Below are 24,620 nucleotides of genomic sequence, written 5' to 3' on the forward strand. Positions count from 1 at the left end.
CTATGGTCAACGAGATCATTGGACCATACCAATGCGGCTTTAGACCTGGCAAGTCCACCATTGACCAGATATTTACCCTGCGGCAAATCCTGGAGAAGACCCAAGAGATGCAGATCGACACCTACCACCTTTTTGTCGATTATAAAGCAGCTTTCGACAGCCCGCTGCGTTCAAAGGTATTCCAAGCCATGTCTGAATTTGGTATCCCCGCAAAACTCATCCGGCTTTGCAAAATGACTTTAACTGACACGAGGTCCTCAGCTAAAATAGGAAAGAACCTCTCCGAAGAGTTTGGTACCAAAAGAGGTTTAGACAAGGAGACAGCCTTTCGTGTGATCTCTTTAACATCCTGCTGGAAAAGGTTATACGAGAGGCAAACGTCAAAAGAAGTGGCACAATCTACACCAATAGTCACATGTTACTTGCTTATGCTGATGATATAGACATAATAGGCCGATCAGTAAAAGAAGTAACTGATACCTTTATGAAGGTCGAAGGAGAATCTGCTAAAGTGGGTCTGGCGGTAAACGGTGAGAAAACCAAGTTGATGGTGTCGACGCGCAATGCGTCCATTGAGCTCGGACCGACTATGGAAGTTGGTTCCTATAATATTGAGGTAGTAAAAGACTTCGTCTACCTCGGCACCTCCGTAGACACAACAAACGACATCAGTTGTGAAATAAAAAGAAGAATTGTATTGGCCAACAGATGCTACTTTGGTTTAAGTAAACAGTTTAAAAACAAAGCCACATCTCGACAAACAAAAATAACGCTCTACAAAACACTGATACTACCCGTGCTGATGTATGGCTCCGAAGCCTGGGTACTTGCGCAAGCAGACATGGCAGTGCTTAGTGTGTTTGAGAGAAAAATTATTCGAAAGATCTACGGACCAATCTGCGTTGACGGTGGATATCGACGTCGCATGAACCACGAGCTGTATCTGCTATACAACGACATCAATATTGTTAAACGTATCGAGATGCAGCGTTGGCTAGGCCATATCATAAGAATGAGCGATGATGAACCCGCTAAAAAGGCGTATATACACGGACCGCTTGGCGGTGCACGCAGAATTGGCAGGCCAAGGAATAGATGGCGCAAACAAGGGGATGATGAGATGAAAAGGCGCGGTATTCCAGAGTGCGAAGCAACAAATAGAGAGAATTGGAGATCTTTTCTTAGTTCGGCCTATGGAACAAATGTTCTGTAATGGGCCAGCTAAGTAAGTAAGTATATATATTCAGCTACTAATGGTAGTTCTATGGATGGCACTGTGGGGTACCTCACCCGCATGTGATCTTGTGTTGAAAGAGACACCTACATAAACGCTTGTCATTATAATAATAATAATTGTTCCACAAACATCCCAGATGGGACAAGGGAGACTTCTCTCATATCAATGAGTGCACGCCGATTCATATTGGCTCAATGATATGGGACCTACTTTTTATTGCCGAGTCCGAACGGCGTGCCTTACGACACCACTTGTAGAGAAGTTTTTCATGGCTTAAATACTCAGGAAATGTCGCCGGCATTACTGAGGGGGAATTTTGCCACCGTTGAAAATTTTGATGTTGCTTGGCCTGGGATTCGAACCGCAGACCTTCTGAGTGCAAGGCGGACGTGCTAACCATTGCACCACGGTGGCCCCCAATCATTATACAAACTGCAAATTTTAAGATGTTATTAATTTATTAGATTTATTGTATATAGTAAATATCTTTTATTTAATTAAATGGTCTTTATTTCCCTTAAAATATCCACATTCTTTTAGACTAGCTGTAGACAACCCCTAAACGATTTCAAATACAACAAAAATACAGCAACTTAAGTAGTCTCGTTTGGGCGCTTAAATATTAAACGATAGCTACTGAAAAATTTCTTTTGTTTAATACAAATTGTGCATGAGAATAGAAAATAATAAAAAAACAGCAACAACAATAATAACAAACAAACAAAAAACAAATTATGAACATATTTTAATGTTTTCCACAATAAAAAGATATACTACAACCAACCCAAGATATTGTCAACAATGTTGTCTGGCTGCCTGCCTGCCTCCGTTGTCAATAAAAATAATGGCGCTGGTAAAACTAATGCCGGCGACAATTTTGATTACGATGATGCACTGCTATGGGTTGGTTATGATGCCACTGCCGCTGATGACAATGTTTGTGATTAGCGGGAACCGATGGAGGTGGTAACGTTCATATTTTTGTGTGAATTTTCCATTTCGCTCGCATTATTGTTTATATTTTGCATAGCAGAGTGATGAGTATTTTAAAAGTTGACATAACATTTGTTTTTGTTTTTAAACCGACTCATCAATGCATTCAATGCTGCTTTGCTGCTTCTTTTTGTTTATATTGTCTGGGAAAACATTGTTGTTTTTCTGCGTAAGCTTTTAAAATAATGTAGCAATTTATTGTCTATTGGTAGCAATTGTGATGGGCTGATGTACATAGCCAGTCACAATTTTGTTATTGTTGTTGTGTCAGTTCTGTGAAAGATAAAAGATCCCTCAATTAAACATTAATTACGATTTATTGCTGCAATTGCTCGCTCTGTGAATCAATTTTTGTCTGTGTGTATTAATGTTGAATATTGTTGGTATTTTTGGGTCAGCTTTATTGAAATATTAACGAGACAATTTGCCTATTTGAAGGTTGGTCAATATGGTTTACAGCTTTATTGCAGTAATTCGGGTCGGTGTTTGTAATTCAAAGAATACAGTGCAGTATACGATGACTAATTCATAAATCGTTTAATCTAAATTGAACATGACAGATAGGAGGGGACATTGGACCCTATTTTAGTTGTCATTATTTTTCTCTTCTTTAAACGATGCCAGTTTAGAATTATAAAAATTTCAGTTATTGCTATTGACTTTTTAAAACCCTTGTTCAGATCAGATTTATTTGGGATTTAAATTCCAAAAAAATCCGGTACATTTTGTGGTAATTAAAATAACCACATCTTGTTGGCTTTAATAGTTCCACTTTTTTGCCATTCATTGTTTTCTTGTTTCATTCATTATTAGCAGCTGTCAGTGTGTGTAAGCGTCACTGTTGTATTTATTTTTAATAAATCTTGTCTCTTCTGCTAGGAATTTAACATTATTTTCTATACATTTAATAGTAACAATAACTGGATACCACGTTATTTATGTTTGGAATAGTGCATAAATTATAAAAAATTAAATGAAATCTCTAACCCCCGCTACTCTCTTGACACCACCAGCACCACCTCTTGCTAAAACAAAAAACCAGCATTTATGTTGAAGGTAAACAAGTTAGTCTGCAATTTCCAAGTACCACACAACGAGTTTATGAGCAACACAACAGCAAAATACAGAGACATGAAAAAATGAGGAGAAGAAGAAGAAAAAATATATCACAAAATGTACAAATCTCAACTAAAAACACTGTTGTTTATATTTAAATGTACTGATTTTCAAAGGCACACTTAACTGTTGAATGTTGGTTCCGATTTCTTTCCCTGGGGTTTTGCTGTCTGGAAATATTTTTATTTATTATGTACATACTTTTACAGGGAATTTTTATTACTCACTGCAAAAAGTTATAGTCATATCTTTGAAATTTAGTGCAACATTGGATATTGTTTAACAAGCAAATAACTACAATATTTGTATATTTGAAATGCAGACAAGAACAAATATAAAATGCAGAATGTAAAATATAAAATATAACATAAAAAATATAAAATATAGAAAATATATAAAATACAAAAAAAAAATATAATATATAAAAAATATAAAATTTAAAAAATATAAAATTTAAAAAATATAAAATATAAACCCATAAAATATAAAATATATAAAATGCAAAAAATATAAAAATATAAAGAATATAAAATATACAAAATATTAAACATAAAAAATATAAAATATAAAAAATACAAAAATTATAAAATATAAAACCGATATAAATAAAAATCAAATGTCGTTCCTTGCTAATGGCATCAGTTGAAAACGCCTGGAACGATTTGGATAATTCTTTTTTTTTAAATTTTCGTCATAACTCAACATAGTTTCTTATGCAAAGAATATATGACCACGCCCACTTTTTTAAATTTTCAATTTTAATTTTTACTACAAAAACTACTAAACTGATTTTCCTAAAATTGTCAGAGAATGTACTCACGCAGAAAAATATATATTAGAAATATGTTTGGATCCAAACAAATATTTGTTTGGGACTGATTGCCAACAAATGTATGTTTGGATCCAAACATAATTTGTTTATGTCCAAACAAATATATGTTTGCAACATTTTGTAACAAATCTCAATTTAATATGTTTGGGTACCAACATATTTTTTATGTTAGAACATATTTTTCATGGGTGGAGAGAGGATGTTTGTCAAAGAGAGTAACAACAGGGCTCTCGCAACTGCGGAATGCTGGTTTATAATAAAGAGCTGTGTGCATGGTGTAATGCGTAAGACACGTGTGTTTCGTGCTTTGTTGTTGTTAACCAACGTAGCAAGCGAAGAGGAAAAGAAAAAAGTAAAAAAGTATCAGTCGGCTTTGCCGACAGAGATATACCCTCAGCCTATGTGAATTGGAACTTTCATCTACGGACAGATCGAATGTACTTAGGGTCTTTTCAGAATTTTGTGGCACTTTTTGGTCATTTGAACTTGCCGACAAAAATGTGGATTAGGATAAAAGTTCAAAAGTTTTGCAGAGGAGGAAATGATCCGACATTGTGCATTACGGAAGTGGATCTTATTTTGAGAGTCATATCTTTTCGATAGATATCGTGCCCACTAGTCATTTCAGTGGGTTATCGTACACCTGTTGGACCAGTATGCCAGGAAGCATGGACTTGTCCACAGGAAACATAATATGGCTGTACATCATCGGTATACATTTCCAAAGGATCTCCGAACAAACCCTAAACTGCACTTGGACACAAATGTTGAAGTTTTGTGGGGGAGGTATCCTAAGGAGAGGATTGATATGGGCCATTTTAGAAGTTAAAAGTAAGTTTGGACAAAATATGACTAAGGCCAAATTTTGGACCAACTCGGTCTATCAGTTCGAGAGTTATTGTGCTCTCCATAGGGGGTTTTTACAACTTTCGGGCTGTTTTCCAAAGAAGTATTGACTTGCCACTGAAAAAACTTTTACCGTTGTAATTGAGTCAGCGATTGCAAGTTGCTTCATCAGAAATCAAAGTTAGTCAAGAGCAGGTCTTAAAGTGAACTTATCCGAAATTTTGTGTGGGAGGTACCCGAAGGAATGGGCAAGTATAGTCCATATTCAAACCTGATCTATATATGGTAGATATATTAGGATGCGTAAAGTATGGTCCCTTCAAGAGTTATCGTACGCACAATTTTTCCGAAAATTTTTGAATTTTTGAGGGGGAGGTACCTGAAGGAGTGAACCGATATGTCTTATCTTCGAACTTAAACTAAGTTTGGACAAAATATTATGAAGGCCAAATTTTGGATCGAATCGGCAGATCCGTTCGAGAGTTATCTTGCGCTCCAACCACTACACACGGTGTCATAGGGGTTTTTTGAAACTTTCAAGCTATTTTCTCAGGAAGTAGGGGTTTGCCCTTGATGAAACTTGTACCGCCGTATGGAGGGCCGTGAATACAAGATTCTTAAAGTGAACTTAAAGTAAACTTTGTGTGAGAGGTACCAGAAGGAGTAGACAAATATAGTCCATATTCGAACCTGATATATATCTGGTAGATATATTAGGATTTGCAAAGTATGGATTACATCGGTCACTCCCTTCAAGAGTTATCGTGCTCAAAAATTTTCCGAACATTTTTGAAGTTTTGTGGGGAGATACCTGAAGGAGTGGACCGATATAGCCCATCCTCGAATTAAAACTATTTTTTGATAAAATATTACGACAGATCCGTTCGAGAGTTATCTTGTGCTCCAACCACTACACAAGGTGTCATAGGGGCTTTTTGTACCTTTCCCGCCATTTTCTCAGGAAGTATGGACTTGCACCTGATGAAACTTGTACCGTCGTATGGGGGGAAGTGAATACAAGTTGCTGCAACAAAAATCAAAACGATTCGGGAGCAGGTTCTAAACTGAACTTATCCGAAATTTTGTGTGGGGGGTACCAGAAGGAGTAGACACATATAGTCCATATTCGAACCTGATATATATCTGGTAGATATATTAGGATGTGCAAAGTATGGATTACATCGGTCACTCCCTTCAAGAGTTATCGTGCTCAAACATTTTCCGAACATTTTTGAAGTTTTGTGGGGAGATACCTGAAGGAGTGGACCGATATAGCCCATCCTCGAATTAAAACTATTTTTTGATAAAATATTACGAAGGCCAAATTTTGGACCGAATCGACAGATCCGTTCGAGAGTTATCTTGTGCTCCAACCACTACACAAGGTGTCATAGGGGCTTTTTGTACCTTTCCCGCCATTTTCTCAGGAAGTATGGACTTGCACCTGATGAAACTTGTACCGTCGTATGGGGGGAAGTGAATACAAGTTGCTGCAACAAAAATCAAAACGATTCGGGAGCAGGTTCTAAACTGAACTTATCCGTAATTTTGTGTGGGGGGTACCAGAAGGAGTAGACACATATAGTCCATATTCGAACCTGATATATATCTGGTAGATATATTAGGATGTGCAAAGTATGGATTACATCGGTCACTCCATTCAAGAGTTATAGTGCCCACAAATTTTCCGAACATTTTGGAACTTTTGTGGTGGAGGTACCGGAAGAAGTGGACCGATATAGCTCATCTTCGAACTTTGGACAAAATATTACAAAAACCAAAATTTGAACCGTTTTTTCATCCGTTCGAGAGTTATCGTGCGCACCAGCCAAACAGACAGACGAACCATTATTTCGATGAGGCACATTTTACCCGTATGAAAGTGTATATCACCAATATTTTTGAAAATTTAACATAGCTGAAGCCAAGGTTTACCCTTTTAGAACACGCGACTTGTGGTTGGATATTATACAAATTAAATATTTTGGATAAAATGAAATGGTTTTGGACGTGGCAAAAAATATTGGCCTTAAAAGATAATTTGCGTGGAAACTGTGGCTATATTTATGTTAAAAAATTGGTAAAAATGGGTTGAAGCCAACATGTCTTTTTTTCTTTTCTCTCGATTTGTGAGTAAACCACATTTCTCTCGATTTTCCTGTCAAAGTAAAAGTAGAAGCAAACTAAATAAGAATCATCTCACTTATGTAATACTTTTCAAAATTTTAACTGCTTCTACCATTAAGTGATGCGGACATTTTGAAGCCAGATTTACAGTGTTTTTTGAAATTTTCTTCTAATTTCATTCCGCAAACAGGTTTTTCAAAAATTCATATATAGGATTGTAGTACTTGCGATTCTGAGTTATTTGATACGTATATTGTGAATGTAGTCTACATAGCTTTAGAAATTTTGTGCGAACATTTTTCTTAAAATTCATATTTTTCGGGTCTAATATTTGCAATTGTCTCTAGAATACTTCGTACTCCATTGCACATTTTAGTTTTTTACGTTCCGGATCCAATAAAGTATTCCTCTCGAAAATCCATCTACTAAAACGCGAGTTACGAGAAATTCCAAAGTAGAAAAATCACCTAAAATTGTTTTTGAAAATATCGCGTATTCTGCGGATCGTTTCCACTGCAATGAAAAAACTAGTGCAGCATCTTCGTTTTAGCGGAAACAGAGATTTGAAAACTTCAATGATAAAGAAGCTACATTCATTTTATCCCAAAAAATAGTGTGTAATGCTACATTCACGGTTCTTGATTGATCGCCTTCAAATAGATATATATCGATGTAGTTTTTCATGGTGGACAGTGAAATCGGATGCGGACAAAAATTGTATGCACTTTGCGCAAATTAGCGATATATTTATAGGTTTATTAATGCTAAGATGCAGCCGAGGCTACATCTCAGAGTCCAAATTATATTTCGAAAAATATATACAACTTAATAGATATGGTCTTGATGTACATGAAAACCACATGCGGACAAAATGATTTGCATAATTACGCGATTTACACGTATTTTAAAATGCATATAAATTAAAATGGGTTATTTGACCTCTACTTCCATTTCAGAAGCTTTGAGATATATCCTCATCAACCTAGTTACCTTCCCCTAATCCCTAAGCTTTAATATGAATGTCAATAAAGCAAAATCCGTCTATTTTGTTGGGAGATTTAAGCAAAATGAAGGAAGTATTCCTATAAATTTTTACAATATTTTCTACTACATAATGCATGTGAAAAAATATTTTTTTCAAACAAAAATTATTTTTTTGACCTAACTATGTGCTTATTTTGGCTGTAACATCGAAACTATAACACCAATCTGTATGATTGTAGTCTCATTTGATTCGCCGTGAAGTTTTGATCCACAACAAATTTATGTAATTTTATGACCACTAAATGGGCCTTAATTTTTAAAAAATTTGACTTATATTCAATAATTTATCAATTTTATGTACATTCCGCGAATTCTGTGTAACATTTTGCAGGTATTATGCAATCTACTCGCTGAAGTCACTTCGAGAGAACTTTTTTGTAACAATTGTGCGCAATAAAATAATTAGCGTTTTTATAATATTTTCATTCTTAAAAAGCGAAATAAAAGCGCCATAACTTTTGTCCGCAACAACCAAAAATTGGCTCGCGACCAGATTCGTACTGGGAATTTTTTCTTAACCTACATATAAAAATCGTTGATGTAGCGCGAAAAAAATTTATCCTTTTTTTCTGAAATTGGATTGGGATTTCAATGCCCTCAGACGTTCCATTGTCCCCTTTCGCTTGGATCTCAAGTTGCACTTTCTAGAAGTTATTTTCCATTGTTAGACTTAGCAAGGGGAAGCCAATACTTCCTCAGAAATGTCCCAATATTTTGGGTCACTTCCTTATATATCTATCGCACTAAAGTTTATTTGGTAGATAATTATTTTAAAAATACCTATGCCTATTAGCAAATTTGCCTTGGCGGTAAATATCAGAGTTGTATGAATCATCAGCTCTAAAAAACCATGTTACTTATTCAATTCACCAGCAGTGTAAAATAGCCAGCTTTTAGTACTACTTGTTGACTATAAATAATAAATTGCAAAAAAAAAACACATGAAATAAATACGCCAACAGAATTACAACCAAAGTGCAGTTCAAAAAAACGACAACAGCAGCGGCAGCAACAGAAACCTAAAACCACGAAAAAAGCAAAAAGGCATAAATCAAACTACCAATATTATAGTTGGCTTTGTTTTCTTTATGCCATACATTTGTGTGTACATAAATAAATGTATTGCTTTTTTGCGATTATATGTGTGTATATAATTTACACATAGGTATACATCAAAATAAGTACATACTACTCTAAAAAATAAGCCAATAAATTGCAAACAAAAAAAAAACGTAGCAAATCAAAGAGAGCAACAGGCAAATAAAAAGACAGACTCTTTGGCAGCCGACAAATGCGTCTGTTGTGTATTGTATTTTTTATTTCTTTTTTTTTGTCCACTTAAAAAAAGGCTAAAACCAGTTTGTACGTTTGCGGGATTTTTTTCATTTATTTCTTATTTCATATTACTTTTTTTCTTGCTAATTTGTTTTGCATTGTCGTATATCGGAATATTACACATTTTGTGTTAACACAAAACACAAACTTGGTTGATTTCTTTCTTCCACCAAAAATGAGATGAGGTTTTTGTTGAATTGTTTAACATTACGCAAAATACAAAATGCAAAACTGAGCTATTATTTTATTTCAATTGTTTATTTTTGTGCTTTTGTGCGTGTGTGTCGGTGTCTTTGGTGTAAAATTTAAGCGGTTTATTTTGCGGTGTACTTTGCCTTTTAATTTTAAAATAATATTAAGTTTCCATTTTTGATTGGCAGACTTCTCTAGCACTTCCGTTTTTTCTGCTAAACCTGGTAGGATTATTAGTTAATAAACAAAACGGATTTAGTTAATATGCATATCATCGTGTTATATAAATTAGCAAACATTTGTTAATGAAGTTAATATTCACTATAAATAAACTGGAAATAATGTTAAGTCACCGGCTTACAGTAACACATATTCGTGCATGACTTAATATCTTCATAATCCATTTAGCTGTTCTCCTAGTCCACCACTCTTTCAAGTTTACATTACCACCTAGAGATGTTTGCCTACTCATCCTTGCTTTGTTTTTCCTCAAACAACATCAACAACTAACTTTATTTGTCTAACGAAATATAATCGAATTTCAAACAAATATAGTGTTGTTTAATTAGTCATTCATTTAGACAATTGAACGTCGCCTTAAGATACTACTTACCACCAGTCTGGGTCTATTTAAACTTCATCACATTAGCCGTTTGTTGTTACATCTCTCTCCCCCCCCCCCCCCCCCTCACTTGGCAATGTCTTAAATATTTCATTAACTCGGTTTATGTCTTTGTTTACACGCAGTGAATGATTTCAAATAGCATTTTAATTAAAATTTATTAACACAATTTATTTACATTCACAGCACGAAACTACTGAAGATGTTGCTACACTTACTACTCTGTGTAGCAGCAACAGCATCGTTGCATGCTACCATTTGCTGCTGCATTCATGCATCCCAAACACACTGCTGCCTGCCATTGCATTTCACAACAACAACAAATAGTTATGGTTGTTTGTTTTGATTACAGGATATTAACCCTTGACTCCTCTTCTACTTCTTAAGACTGAAGAAAAATAATATCAAAGAGAAAATGTTGCTTGTGTTTCTTTTTGTCTTAAGTATTTTCAATTTTAGGAATCTTGTGAGGGAAGTGTTATTACACCCAATCCTTCGCAACACACACACATACACCCACCAGCGCCCATAATATAAACATCAGCATCTGTGTGCATCTCCGTCATCGTCATCATCTGTGTGCTACCTCATCATAGCAATTGTTGTCATTTTTTTATGTCCCTTTTTGAAATATTCTCCTCAGTGAATGCACTTAAATTTAATTTTGTGGTTGAGCGTTGCACTGCTGCCTTTTGCTATGTTGCTCGCATCCATTCCCAGTGTTTCTAGTGCAGTTTTGTTTTTAACATTTTCCGGCTAAACCGACCAAAACTGAAGTAAAATACCAAAGCATCAAACAACAAGTGTGTATTTAGGTGATTTTTTTCAGAATTTTTGAATATTTCATCTTCCCGACAGAAATATGGATTTGGATAATAGCTCAAAGGTGTTGCGTAGGAGGTATTTGAAGGACCGACATTGTCCATTTTGGAAGTGGTACTTATTTTGGGAGTCATTCCGTTCGATTTTTAAGGTAATCTTGTGCAAACAATTTTAGCTGAGGGTTTTAGGAAAGTACAGATCCAAATGACAAAAACCCTAGGTGGGGTTTTTGTGTCAGATCCGGCTTGGATTTTATGGCCCTACTTAAATATGGTTAAATATTGACTTTTTAAAGCAATTTTGGCTTATATCTATAAAACTACATTTGGACAAAATATAAGAAAACCCAAAGTTTGGAGGTTGCTGCATTCAACAGATATAGCGCGTACCATATTTTTATAACTTTTGGGGGGAGGTATCGGAAGGTGCGCATCGAAACCAAGTTTGGAAAAAATAAAACAAAGTCCAAATTTTTGACCGAATCGGCTAATCCGTTTGACTACACATGGTGACATAGGGGTTTTTACAGCTCTCGGGCTATTTTTCTCAGGAAGGTATGGACTTGCCCCTGACAAATACCGTCGTAATGGGAGCAGCGAATTCAAGTTGTTAAAACAAAAATCAAAGCGATTCGAGAGCAGGCCTTAAACTGCATTTTTCCCAAGTTTTGTGTGGGAGATACCCGAAGGAGTTGTCATATATAGTTCATATTCGAACCTGATCAATGTATCGTAGAAATATTACGATGGGCAAAGTACGGGCCAAATCGCTTACTATCTTTGAGACATGGTAGAACAAACCAGGTAAAGTAAATACTATAACAAATACAAGTCAACAGCCACATAGAAGTTTGTTTTTAATTAATTTAATTAATCGAGCTTTTTATGAACTAAGGAGATTACATTGAAAAATTTATATCTAGCGAAGTCCTACACACACATCAACATCGACGATCGTTTCGTTATCGTTAGCTGGTTAGGCTAACATCCTCAGGCATATTAGATGTTGTTGTTGCTAGACAATTTTCGCCATTTGGAGCCCCTATTTTGTTTGTAATGTTAGTGTCAACGGTAAATGTAAACAAAATAAGGAAATGTCTATAAACGCATAATTTCTCGCAGAAAGTAGAATTCTTGCAAAAATGTTTGGGGTCGCTGGTAATTCATCGAAAAAGGAGAAGCTGTTTCAATCTTTTGTTTTTGAAATCAAAATAGCACACATTTATTAGGGCTTTATTCTTTTCAAGTTTAACAAAATACCACACATATTAACAAATATTGTACCGTCTATATAAGCGGTGTTTTAGTGTGCGGCACGTCATTCGGACCTGGAGGAGGTTACATGTCAATGATATGAAGAAGTCTTTATGGGTAATCGTTTTTTCTTTCTGATGAATAAATTTGTTCTTCAAAAAATATATATCACTAATATACATACATCGAACACAGAAATAAATATATAAAATGTCGTATGAAATTTGACACTAACATTGCAGCCCAGTTCACTCAGCTGGGTATTGCTGTTACCTTTTATTGTTCTACCATGACCTTTGAGAGTTATCGTGCGCGCCATTTTAGTGAAAAGTTTTGAAGTTTGGTGGGGGAGGTACCTAAAGGAGTGGACTGATATAGTTAATCTTCGAGCTTAAAATAAGTTCGCACAAAATATTACGATGGCCAAATTTTGGACCGAATCGACTGATCCCTTCCATAGTTATCGGGCGCTCCAGCCGCTACACATGGAGCTATGGGGGTTTTTTACACCTTTCGAGCTATTTTCTCAGGAAATACAGACTTGCCCCTAACAAAAACTGTACCGTCGTAATGGGGGCAGTAAATACAAGTTGTTAAAACAAAAATCAAAGGTCCTAAACTGAAGTTTTCCGAAAATTTTTATGGGAGGTACCCTAAGAAGTGGACCGATAGGCCCCACATTGGAACCTTATCTATGTCTGGTAAAAATTTCACGACATTCAAAGTATGGACCAAATCGGCTTCTCCCTTCAAGACTTATCGTGCGCACAATTTTTCCGAACATTTTTGAACTTTTGTGGGGGAGGTATCTGAGGCCCATCTTCGAACTTAAACTAAGTTTGAACAAAATATTTCGAAATCCAAATTTTGGACCGAATCGGTTGATCCGTTCGAGAGTTATCGTGCGCTCCAACCTGCCAGACAGATCGTCCAAACATACTTCGGGTCTAAAACCATTATTTCGATGAGGCACATTTTGCTCGTAGGAAAATGTATATACCCTCGTAAGCATAAATGCTGAGAGTATACAAATTGAGGACAGATCAGCTTCAAGGACAGAAAAATTTAAATGGTGAACTTATGTGCGGGTGGTGTATGGAGCACTAAATGATTGTTTATTACAATCTCATGTTTCGTGTCACGCTGGTGTATTAATTAATTAGTGATAGAGCTCATGCTCGATCCTTGAATTAAGGTGTCTCAAAGGACCAGTTACTAAACTACTGCACATAAAATGCATCCAAGACAACAATCTCACTATCGAGTAAACCACTACTGAATGTGTGATGATATTCTTGTACACGATAAACGAAAAGATAAAAATCGGTGCTTACGACTGATATACAAAATTAGTAGAGAATCGATTCGTTCAGTAGAGAAATGGAGCGGATTTTTTCATGTTCGTGTCATTTCTGGCTTAAATTTCATGTTTCGTCTCACGCGGGTACATTAGTTTTTTGTAGAGCTAAAATTGAAATATATCATTCGGGACACGAACGTGTTTTTGTGTTCAAAAACATGACCGTGTCCCGATTTTCGGTTCATAAGAAATACAAAATTCAGCCAAGATAACGTGTCAACAGCCTCACTATAGAAGAAAACACTCTTGAATATGTCAAAAAAAAAAAAATTAAAATCCTCTAAAATCTCATGTTTCGTGTCACGCGGGTAAAATGAGTTTTTGAGTTCAAATTGAATTATGTCATTCGGGACACGAATGTGTTGTGTCTGAAAAGGTCAGTCTTGAGTGCATAGACCTGATAGTGTCCCGATTTGTATACCCCCAGCCTTTGCGCTAACTCGGATATGTATACGTCGATACGACAAAAATTTTGGTCAATGTCTATCTAGGTGACTGGTGCCAGAAAAATAACACTCAAACAGATCCACCGAGTTGGTCCGAACTTTGCAGGTCGTATTATTTTGAGCCATGTCAGCCTACTCCTTAGGGTACATCCCCCACAAAAGTTCAAAACATTTCCCTAGGTTTTAGTTGACTTTGGCCGTTTTATAGTTTTCTGATAGAAAACTAGAAAATTGAGGAATCGGTTATATCGAATTTCTGCGGTTCTCAAAAAGTCGAAAGTCGAGTACAACTGAAATATTTGACAGGCCGAAAAATCGCATTTTTAGCTTTAGGCCAAAACCGAAAAGTCGAAAAATCGATTATTGCTTTTAATTACCTATCCCAAGGCGAAATGTGAAGTACAAGCATGACACAATTAGCAAGGTAGTGAGTGGTATCGTAAAATTATAAATATGTTATGTCAAAAATGTCTATAGGTTGTTGGGTAAATTGCAAAAAAATTACAAAGGGATTTGACTTTTCATATTCGAACAGCTGGTGTGACATCACTATTGAAATATTATGAAGTTAATGAGAAGTATTTTCGTTAGTGTCATTGATGAAGTTGCAACGAAGTGAACTAAATGCATATTCATTAGTTAGGCGGGCTGTGTTATGAACTTGATGTATAGAAGCGTGAAGTAAAATGCTTCTACGACACAGTTATTTGCGTGGAATTTTTGTCACGTTACACTAGTCCAGGCAATTCAGAAGCCCATTCCCAAATCATTATCCTTAAAACATTTTGAGGAAGCTGTAGTCTTGTAGTACTTTTTTATTTAAGGCAGGCTTCTTAAGTGAGAACTTGTTGCTTGTTGTTGCTCGGCACACGTTAACTTACTACCTATAACGGATCTTAAAGATAGCTCCTTCACGACGAATTAGTGCTGCATGAAGGGAATCAAAATAAGACATGGACTCTGTCATGCCCTTGATGGTAAAATAGGATGAAATTAATAATAAGAAATTTTTCACAATTTCGACCATTTTCATCCGATTAAAATATCCTCCAAAGGAGGTAATGTTGCACTTCTATAACCCATCACATTATATGCATTGATGTAGGTTTTGTTTTTATTCGTACACTTGAATATGAAATGACAAGAGCATGGGTGCCACACTCACTCGTTTTATGTGTGAATCTTTGTGTAGACATTTCTCATCATTTTCCATCAACGTTTTTTTGTTTATGCTACTGCTGCTGCTGTTGTTGCTGTCTATTGGGATTCCTTTTGACTTTGCCACAGATTGATGTTTGTGTGCAAGTGCAACATATTGTTGCTGTTGTTGCTGCAAGACATTTTTTAAATTTTTCATCTTCAATTTCAATTCATGTTTGTAGACGTTCCAAATTGTTGTAGTTGTTGTTTTGGATGTTGTTGTTATTGTTATTATTAGTGTCGGCTTTATGCTTCCTCTTGTCTTGGGTGTCTGGCTGCCTTTGTTGGTGTTCCAAAGTTTTATTTATTTTCAGACCGACAGAGTTTGGGCTGAAGATGCAATAGGAGTGGTGTACATAGATAGATGAAAATGGAATCCAAAACATTTTCTTTGTGTTTTTCACTAACTGCACTTGATCAAGCATTTTTGCCATTTAACTGTTCGGCTCACTGCCTGCTTGTCTGTCTGAGTATATATCTTTCTTTATCTTCCGTTCCGTGTTTATCTGTCTGTCTGTCTGCATGCCGGTCTCTTTACCATGCTGAGCTTGAAGTGGATAATGTTGTAATTTTACTATTTTTGTTTTATTTGAATACAAAGCGTATTTCCTATTGGGTGTAAATGAAGTTCTTCCTTTTTACTCTTAAACACTACATGCACCACTCACTACTGGAGGAGGGTAGGGGGTCTGTCAGACACTGATTACATCGTCGTTGTTCAATTGACTTGGTGTGGTGTTAATTTTTTCTAATTTATGACTTCTTCTCATTCTTTTGTTTGTGGCTTCAAGTATCGGCCACAATTTGAAATGGTTTAAGAGTTTTTTTTTGTTTTTAAATTTTTTGTGTAAAGCAATTTTTTTCGAATGCATTTGAAAGGGATTTAGCTGTATTTAGAGATTCTGTTGTTTTAATTAAAACAATTGGGGAAATATGGCTTTTAAATTAAATTCTAAGAATGTGCTTTCTAAAGCGAGAATAATGGTTGTTAAGTACCGTTAAGTGTAGCTTGTAATTTAGTAATTTTGTGACCTCGATGATGCTACAGTACACTCAAAGGAAAACAAGAAAGAAAGTTTCAGTCAGCTGTGCTGTCGGAGATATACCCTCAGACACTGACAAAAAAACAGTTTAGAAAAAAAAATTTAAAGTTTTAAAGTTATCTTGCACAATAGCCATATATGCCGACAGGGTTTTGGAGCTTTTGGGCCATTACCACAGGAAGTATTGATTTACTCCCGAAAAAAATTGTAATATGATGTGCAAAGTCTTGTGTATCTTGCGGATTTGCCATTTTGGTTGGTGCCGTCAGGGTATCTTGCAGCTTTTAGGCTAATATCTCAAGCAATGTGAAATTGCGCAAGAACAAGTAAAAAAATATCAGTTGGCTTTGACGACAGATATATACCTTCAGCTTGTGTATATTGAAACAATTTTTTTCCCAAAAAACGTATGTATTTAGGGGGTTTTAAACATTTTGGGCGTATGAACCGACAAAAATGTTGATTATGATTAAAGATCAGAAGTTTTGCTGAGTAGGTACTTATAGGAATGTATCGACATTGACCATTATGGATCTCCAGCCACAACATATGGTGCCATAGTTTTTTACACCCTTCGTGCTGTTGGAATGGACTTGCCGCTGGAAAAAAGTTTACCATCGTAATTGAGGCAGCGAATGCAAGTTGCTTCAACAAAAATCAAAGTGATTCGATAGCAGGTCTTAAAATGAACTTATCCCAAATTTTGTGTGCAAGGTACCGGATGGAATCGACAAATATAATCCATATTTGAACCTGATCTATATCTGGTAGATATATTAGGATATGTAAAGTATGGACCAATTCGGCCACCCCATTCAAGAGTTACCGTACGAACAATATTTCCGAACATTTTTGAACTTTTGTACTTGAAGGAGTGGACCGATATGGCTTATCTTCGAACTTAAACTATGTTTGCACAAAATATTACTGAGGCCAAATTTTGGACCAAATGGACAGATCCGTTCGAAAGTTGTCTTGCGCTCCAACCACCTGACACGGTCATAGGGTTTTTTTGCAACTTTCAGGCTATTTTCTCAGACATTTCAGGATTTGCAAAGTATGGACCAAATCGGTTACTCCCTTCAACGAACATTTTCGAAAGCCAAATTTTGGGCTGAATCTGTTGATCCGTTCGAGAGTTATCGTACGCTCTAGCCAGCCAGACGGACGGACATTGCTTAATCGACTCCAAATTGTCTGAAACACATTTCGTCCAAATATACTTGTGGTCTAAATCCATTATTTCGATGAGGCACATTTTGCCCGTATGAAAGTGTATATCAGGAAAAATGTCTAAAATTGTCTTTTCCATTTTAAAAAAATCAAAAAAATTTTTTGATACTACATCAATGATTTTTGGTACATAGATTAAGAAAAAAATCAGCATTCCAAATCTGTTTTCGTTACTAACTTTGATCGTTGCGCGCAAAAGATATGACCGTTTTAATTATGATAATTAGAAAAAATTCTAAAAAAATCGCGGCTTAATATAGTTAGCTGTTATATCCTATTATCGTTAACTGGGGCCTAATTATGTGGGTCGATATCGAGTTTTTTCGAACAGAGTACCCATAGTTGGTATGATAACATTCGGTATCGAGTAAAATTATCGAGTTATCGATCAATTTTCTGCGAGACATTTCTCGTTGCTACATTACCAATCGTAAACAAGCAAAAGGAAAGTAAATGCAAGAAAAGTAATGTGCAAATTGAATCTTGCTTTCGTTTATGCAAAAAACAGATAAATTAGTTAATAAATGTGAAGATTTCTGAACAAAGTAAGAATAAAAAATTATGTTGGGAAATAATAGCAAAACTGAAACAACAATAATTTTCGTATTCAATTTAGGAAAATTTGTGTTTGCAGTCGTTTAAGGAAATAAGAGGAACATGTAAGTATTTCTGCGAAAAACAATGAAAACAAAATTGAAGTTGTTATTTTTTAGGACTACAAAAGTAAACAGAATAAATTTTAAACAAAAAGCGATTATGGCAGAATTCATGTCCCAACACCCATCTTTGGCCAAAGGAAAATTTAGTTGTCCAGAAGCTCGGGCATATTCAAATCGTTTATGGGAGCAACTTGCATCTAAATTAAATGCCGCGGGGCCCCCAATTTAGAATACAATATTGTTTAACATGTTTAACAATTTTTGATGTAACACTCTGACACAGACCTAAAAGGAAATCATTCCCTACAGTATATTGGAAACCGCCACTTCCCAAAAGGGACAACGTTGCTGCCAACTGCAAAACTGGGGGCAGATTTTGAACTTTGGCACGAAAATTCCAAACAAGAAAGTACATAACGGAAGGCCTCTTTTGTCAGCCTGCATCTTTGTAGAAATCTGCGAAGAAATATAATATACATTTTAAATTGATCAATTTATGATTTATACTTTAAAACACGCAGCTTACGGTAAAGGTGAAGGTTCACTGTGTGAACGAATTTGTTCACGAATTAAATTAATGTTGTCATCTTCTTCGTCAGAAGAAGATAACAAGAATAACACAGATGGATCCATTTTATTATTATATGTTCATTTCTTATAAAAATTGTGCCAATGTTTCTAATAATTCTGCCAAAACAACCGTACGTTTATTAAGGTAGATGCATTAGCAATATGTCACAACAATTTAAAAAAGGATTTCCAAACATTAATAATGTTCTTATTTTCTTACCACAACTTTATTTCGAAATTATTATTCAAAGTATTTTTCAAAAAATTTCACAAAAATTTACAGTTTTTCATTCATAATAATGCTTTTTTTCGTTTTTGTTTTAAAATAAATACTTTTTCGGCATCTACCTATAATTATGTTAACTAAAGAAAATATAGGCTTTCACAGTTCGATTACCGGTTTTCACAGTTCGATTACCGGTTACTATCGAAAAAATCGATAACAATGCTTAAACGTTTTCGATCGAGACTTATAATGCCTTTTCTTTATCGTGTCGAAAACAAATTCACGAGTAATTTCTCGATCGAATCGACTCACATAATTAGGCCCCTGAATTCGTACCCTTTGCGATGATGCAAAAAATAATCGCAAAGTCTCAATGGATTCGCGAAAAATCAAATTTGTTAAATAATTTCACGTATTTACAAACATATTTTTGAAACAATAGCGCTCATAGTTACGAAAAATATATAAAAAAATTATAACAGCATCCAGACATTTTGAGGTATACAATGAAACCTAAGTTGTGAAGGTTGGAGCTATAGTATTCATGTTATTTGCAAAAATACGAAGAAAATATTACGAAAAAATTAAAATCATATTATTCTAATTTTATTTTTTTATGATTTTATAGGAAAAGTTGGAGAAAAAATGTTTGAGTTCTTCGGCATTTTCGTCAAAATTTCACGCAATAATGATGATATTCCGTTGTAACAAATTTTTCGCTTATAGTTTTCCTATTGGATAATATTATTAGAACCTTATATTAAATCACAAGGAATTCCAATTGTGGCATAACGTTAAAATAATGTTATATTGAATATTACAACATTTGAGAAGCATATAAACCGCGTAAGTATGAAAATGAAATGATGCGCATCCGATTTTCCAACACAGCGAATCAATCCCTTTTATTTGATGTACAGATTGTCAAATTCTATTTGGCGGCCACGATGTAGCATCTGCTGCATTTAAGGGTGCAAAATACAGTAAAATGGTCATAATTTCCGCGAAGTTCGTTTACATTTTATGCGCATCCGATTTCAATAATCACCATTAAAAAATACGTCATTCTATGCCGTTTCAATGCGATCCATCAAGAACCGTGGATGTAGCATCGCACTTAATTTTTAGAAAAAATCTATTATATCTCTGGATCAGCGATAGTTTTGAAATATCTGTTTTCGCGCAGTTTAAACACGCGTATCGATCTATTTATTTAAGTAGAACTGACACATCCAAAACGCGTTTTAATATGCGATGTTTTCAAAATAATTTTTTGCAAATTTTCGAAATTTGGGGGGTATCATATCCGCCGATCTAGTGGGTGGATTTTTACGCGTCGTGGCTTGTTAGATTCAGAACGTAAAAAAACTAAATTTACGCGGGTTTCCACGGAAATCGAATGACGTTTGTAAATTTTAAACCAAAAAAATAGGTTTTTGAGAAAAATTTACGCACAAAAATTTCGTGGTTAGGCGCAGATTACTGTGATCCTGTGAGGGCTACACCCTCATGTTATACATTAAAAAATGCGAAACCATGAGTACTACAATCCAATAATTAGCTTTTAGGGAAATGCAGCTGCGCGTCCGGATTAGAGCAAAAATTCAAAAAACCCCATTTTTCAGGTTTCAAAATGTCAGCATCCGTTTGAGGTAGATACAGTGGATATATTAAAAAATCATAAATTAGAAACTTCAACTCTGAAGTGTGCGCTTTAACTTCTCCTTTGAGCATTAAGCTCTACATTGTGTTGTATAACCACTAATTGGAAAATAACATAATGAAACTAGTTTATTTCAACGATTTTTTCCGATTTTTTTACATTAGTACGACCACAGCTTCCGCTCAAATTATTATTTTAAGAAACTCCTCGGTGAATCGGGCTAAAACAGTTTATTTTGCCGAAATGCGGTCAAAAGTTATGGTATAGTAAAACTGATCGCGAGTTACAATACCCCATACCTCAGTTTCAACATAAGTTAATTTTCTACAAAAAGCTTGATATACCCTCGTTAGCATAAATGCTGAGGGTATAACAAATTGTACTGTCGTAAAGGGAGCCGCAAGAACAACTTACTGAAACAAATTTCAAAACGATCCGAGAGGAGCTCTTATACTTCACTTTAACCGAATTTTGTGTGGAGTGGACCAATATACTCCATATTCGAACCCGATCTATATCTAGAAGGAATACTACGAAGTTTGGACCAAATCGATTGATCCCTTCGAGAGTTATCGTTCACACCATTTTACAGATAACTTTTGAACTTTTGTGGGGAAGGTACCCGAAGGAGTGGACCGATATGGCCCATCTTCGAACTTAAACTAAGCTTGGACAAAATATTACGATACCCAAAATTTAGTTCGAATTAGTTAATCCTTTCGAGAGTTATTGTGCGCACCAGCCAGAAAGATAGACGGACGGACAAGGCTAAATCGACTCCAAATTGTCTGAAACGAATTTCGTCTAAAACCGTTATTTCGATGATGCAAATTTTTGGTCGTATTAAAATGTATATACCCTTTCTAACCTAAAGGCTGAGGGTATAAAAATAATTAATCCTAAAATTCATTTTAAGTTTTTATGAATTTCTGACATTTAGGCTATTTATCGTGTATTGGAATATTCGGACAGCCAAAATTACACTTGAACCGGACTATATACGTTTGAAAATATAGGCAAAATGGAGTAAAATGGCATTTTTAGTTTTTCGTTTTCTCATCGTTTTGACACATGAAATCCACCAAACCTCATCTTCATCATCTTCTATAACTTTTTCTAGGGGTTTGAACTTGGTGATTTTGACCTAGAAAATGAGGTTTGGTGGATTTCATTTGTCCAGAATTGATGTTCTTTATGACAAGAGCTACAACTTTGCCTCCATGAGCATATTAAAATTCTTCGCGGTTTAGGAGATATGCGCCAGCCAAAATGCTCACTTTTGACTTAATTTTTCAAGGATATTTTTGATGTCCTTTTTATCCTGGAATGCAATAATTTATAATTATTATATAAAGCCTATACTCTCCTCGTTAATATGACATCAATACCAGCATCGTACGACGATTACAAGTATTTAAAATATTTTTTTGAATAATATTGACCTTTGAAATTTGTTTGACCTCTAAAAAGTCAAAACGATGAGAAAACGAAAAATTAAAAATACCATTATACTCCATTTTGCCTATACTTTCAAACATATATAGTCCGGTTCAAGTGTAACAAAATTTTTTGAAAATTGTCGGACGGTGTTATATTGGGTATATTTTTGTAGAATGTATGAACCAGCTAGGTAAGGTTCACCAGAAGGATGTCCGTAAATTTTCTTCATTGACCCGCTAAAGAGTTAATGTCTTCCACAAAAATATTCCTCGGGATGTTGTCCGATTTATTGCTAAAGACACTTTATATCTAAAATGCACGGTTCTCGTAAATCGGATCTTGAAAAAAGTTATTTTCTAATTTACATTTAACTTCTAAAAGTTTTCTAAAAAATCGTACATTTAATCTCTCCATGTTTACCCTCTGGATATTTTATTCATTTATCGTATATTAATTATGAAAATAAATTAACTAAAATAAATTTTTTATATTTCAGGTACGTCTACTTATAAGGTATTTTCTTTATAAAAATGGTGAGTCAAATTTAAAAGTAAGTTAATCCATTTTAGCCCATACCCAGAAAAAAATCCTTACTAAATAATGGGGTTTTATATTACACTTTGGTAGTCATAAATACTTACAAAAATCCCTACTAACCCATTATTTTAACAAGAGTCGCACTGAATAACTAGTTATTCTACGACCACTAGAGTAACTAGTTATCATATGGCCACTAGAAGTTGAACAATAAGCTAAAAACATATGTTATATTTTTAGAACATTTGAGGTGGAATTTGTTTTTAATTTCAACACACTTCATATTTTGTTTGGTCTCTACTACACGCGTACGAGCATTAAGGGTTGTTTAAACGCTTACATGTACACCACAAACTGTTCTTTATTTTGTTAACAAAAACCTAACGTGTCGACGGTGAGCGTAGAACACACAACCCTAGGATTTGTAGTCGGAAACACAAGCTCTATGCCACCATACTCATTACTTAGTAAGTAGTTTTAAATCGTTACATTACTTTGTAATGGGTAGCATAATGTCTACTGGACCCGAATTTTTGCTGGGTATGGAATTAATTACCACAATTCGAAAAGTTCCCACGCTATCTCCTTAAAGAAATAATATTAATGTGATTTTAGTTGGGAAATATTGGATAATTTATTTCGTTGTCTTAGCACTTATCAAGTAAGCTATTACCATACAAGTTTGTACACATTACTTCACTTCTTTTCAAACAAACAGAATATCTTCAACCCTTTCCCTATTTGTTTGAAATAAATTATCTTTAAATATTGTCTATAATTCTTTCATTACTTCAATGCATTTCACTTGTCACAGGGCAATGTTTTACAGATGTGATTTTCATTTCTTTACTTTCAAATTAATAATTTTCCCATCAAGTAAGCAAACAAAAACTAAAAGAAAATACCAAAACTATTTCTCTTTTGAAAACAAAAACCCTAATGAATAAAAATGTACATACGTACATTCAACATTTCATTCATACATTTCTCCTATCTGCCTCACAACAAAAACAAACCAATACGAAAACAAGTAATTACAAATAAACATTTGTAAAATAAAACTATGTGAAATAGTTTAGTTTTAAGGCAGAAATGTCATAGAACTTCATGAAGTTCCTATGGTAAAATTTAACATTTGTTACGATTAGAGAATTTGATGCATGTTTTAGTTGTGTTCTCTCACTGGCATTGTGTTGATGCAACACAATGCTTTGCAATGTATGTACTAGCTGCTATCCCATCTGTTTGCTGCATGCAACTACTCCAATTGAGGGAGCCAATTTTTGTTTTCGAGTTGTTGGCTTTTGTTTGCTATGAGCAATAGTAATAATAACAATACCCACACATACACACCGACTTTCCCATATAGAATGCGGAAAAACTTTCATCAAAATGTTCTTTCAATATTTTTCATGTAAATAGGGGGGAATGATATTTGCAGTGACTTTATCTATGGATGGAAGGCCCATCAAAATAAATGAAAAGTCTATAAACAATAGACATTTTCAAAATTTATTCATACAATATGTGTATTTGGAAATATGCTGCCATATTTTTTTCGTCTGTATTTTATGTCTTCTCTGCACAGTGAAGTCGGGAAATTAAAGTTCGGTAATTAAATATATTGTATTAAAACAAGTAAGAAAGTTTCTGTCAAATATGATGACAGAAATATTCTTGCTAAGGAATTTTTTTTCACTTATCTCGCACTTCTTCTTAAAAGAGTATACCATTGTAATTGGGAACTCAAGGTCCAAATACTGTAAAAATGTTTAAATGATTTCAGACCAGGTTTAAAACTAAAACGATTATACGTAATATCCT

The 24,620-nt window shown here is 34.8% G+C and overlaps 1 protein-coding gene and 1 long non-coding RNA gene across 3 annotated transcripts in view; both read left to right on the plus strand.

Annotated features, from left to right (window-relative positions):
- Positions 1 to 24,620, plus strand: part of LOC141398587 (tyrosine-protein phosphatase 10D-like) — a 365,390-nt gene that overhangs the window by 37,031 nt on the left and 303,739 nt on the right. The window lies entirely within an intron of this gene.
- On the plus strand, positions 18,076 to 18,576 carry LOC141396799 (uncharacterized). The gene is made up of 3 exons (XR_012411245.1): positions 18,076 to 18,246; positions 18,318 to 18,360; positions 18,415 to 18,576. It is a non-coding gene; the product is annotated as an uncharacterized lncRNA (long non-coding RNA).

The sequence above is a fragment of the Musca autumnalis genome, unplaced genomic scaffold (assembly GCF_047663935.1).
Source record: "Musca autumnalis isolate F117 unplaced genomic scaffold, ASM4766393v1 scaffold_3, whole genome shotgun sequence".
In the NCBI taxonomy this organism is placed as follows: Eukaryota; Metazoa; Arthropoda; class Insecta; order Diptera; family Muscidae; genus Musca; species Musca autumnalis.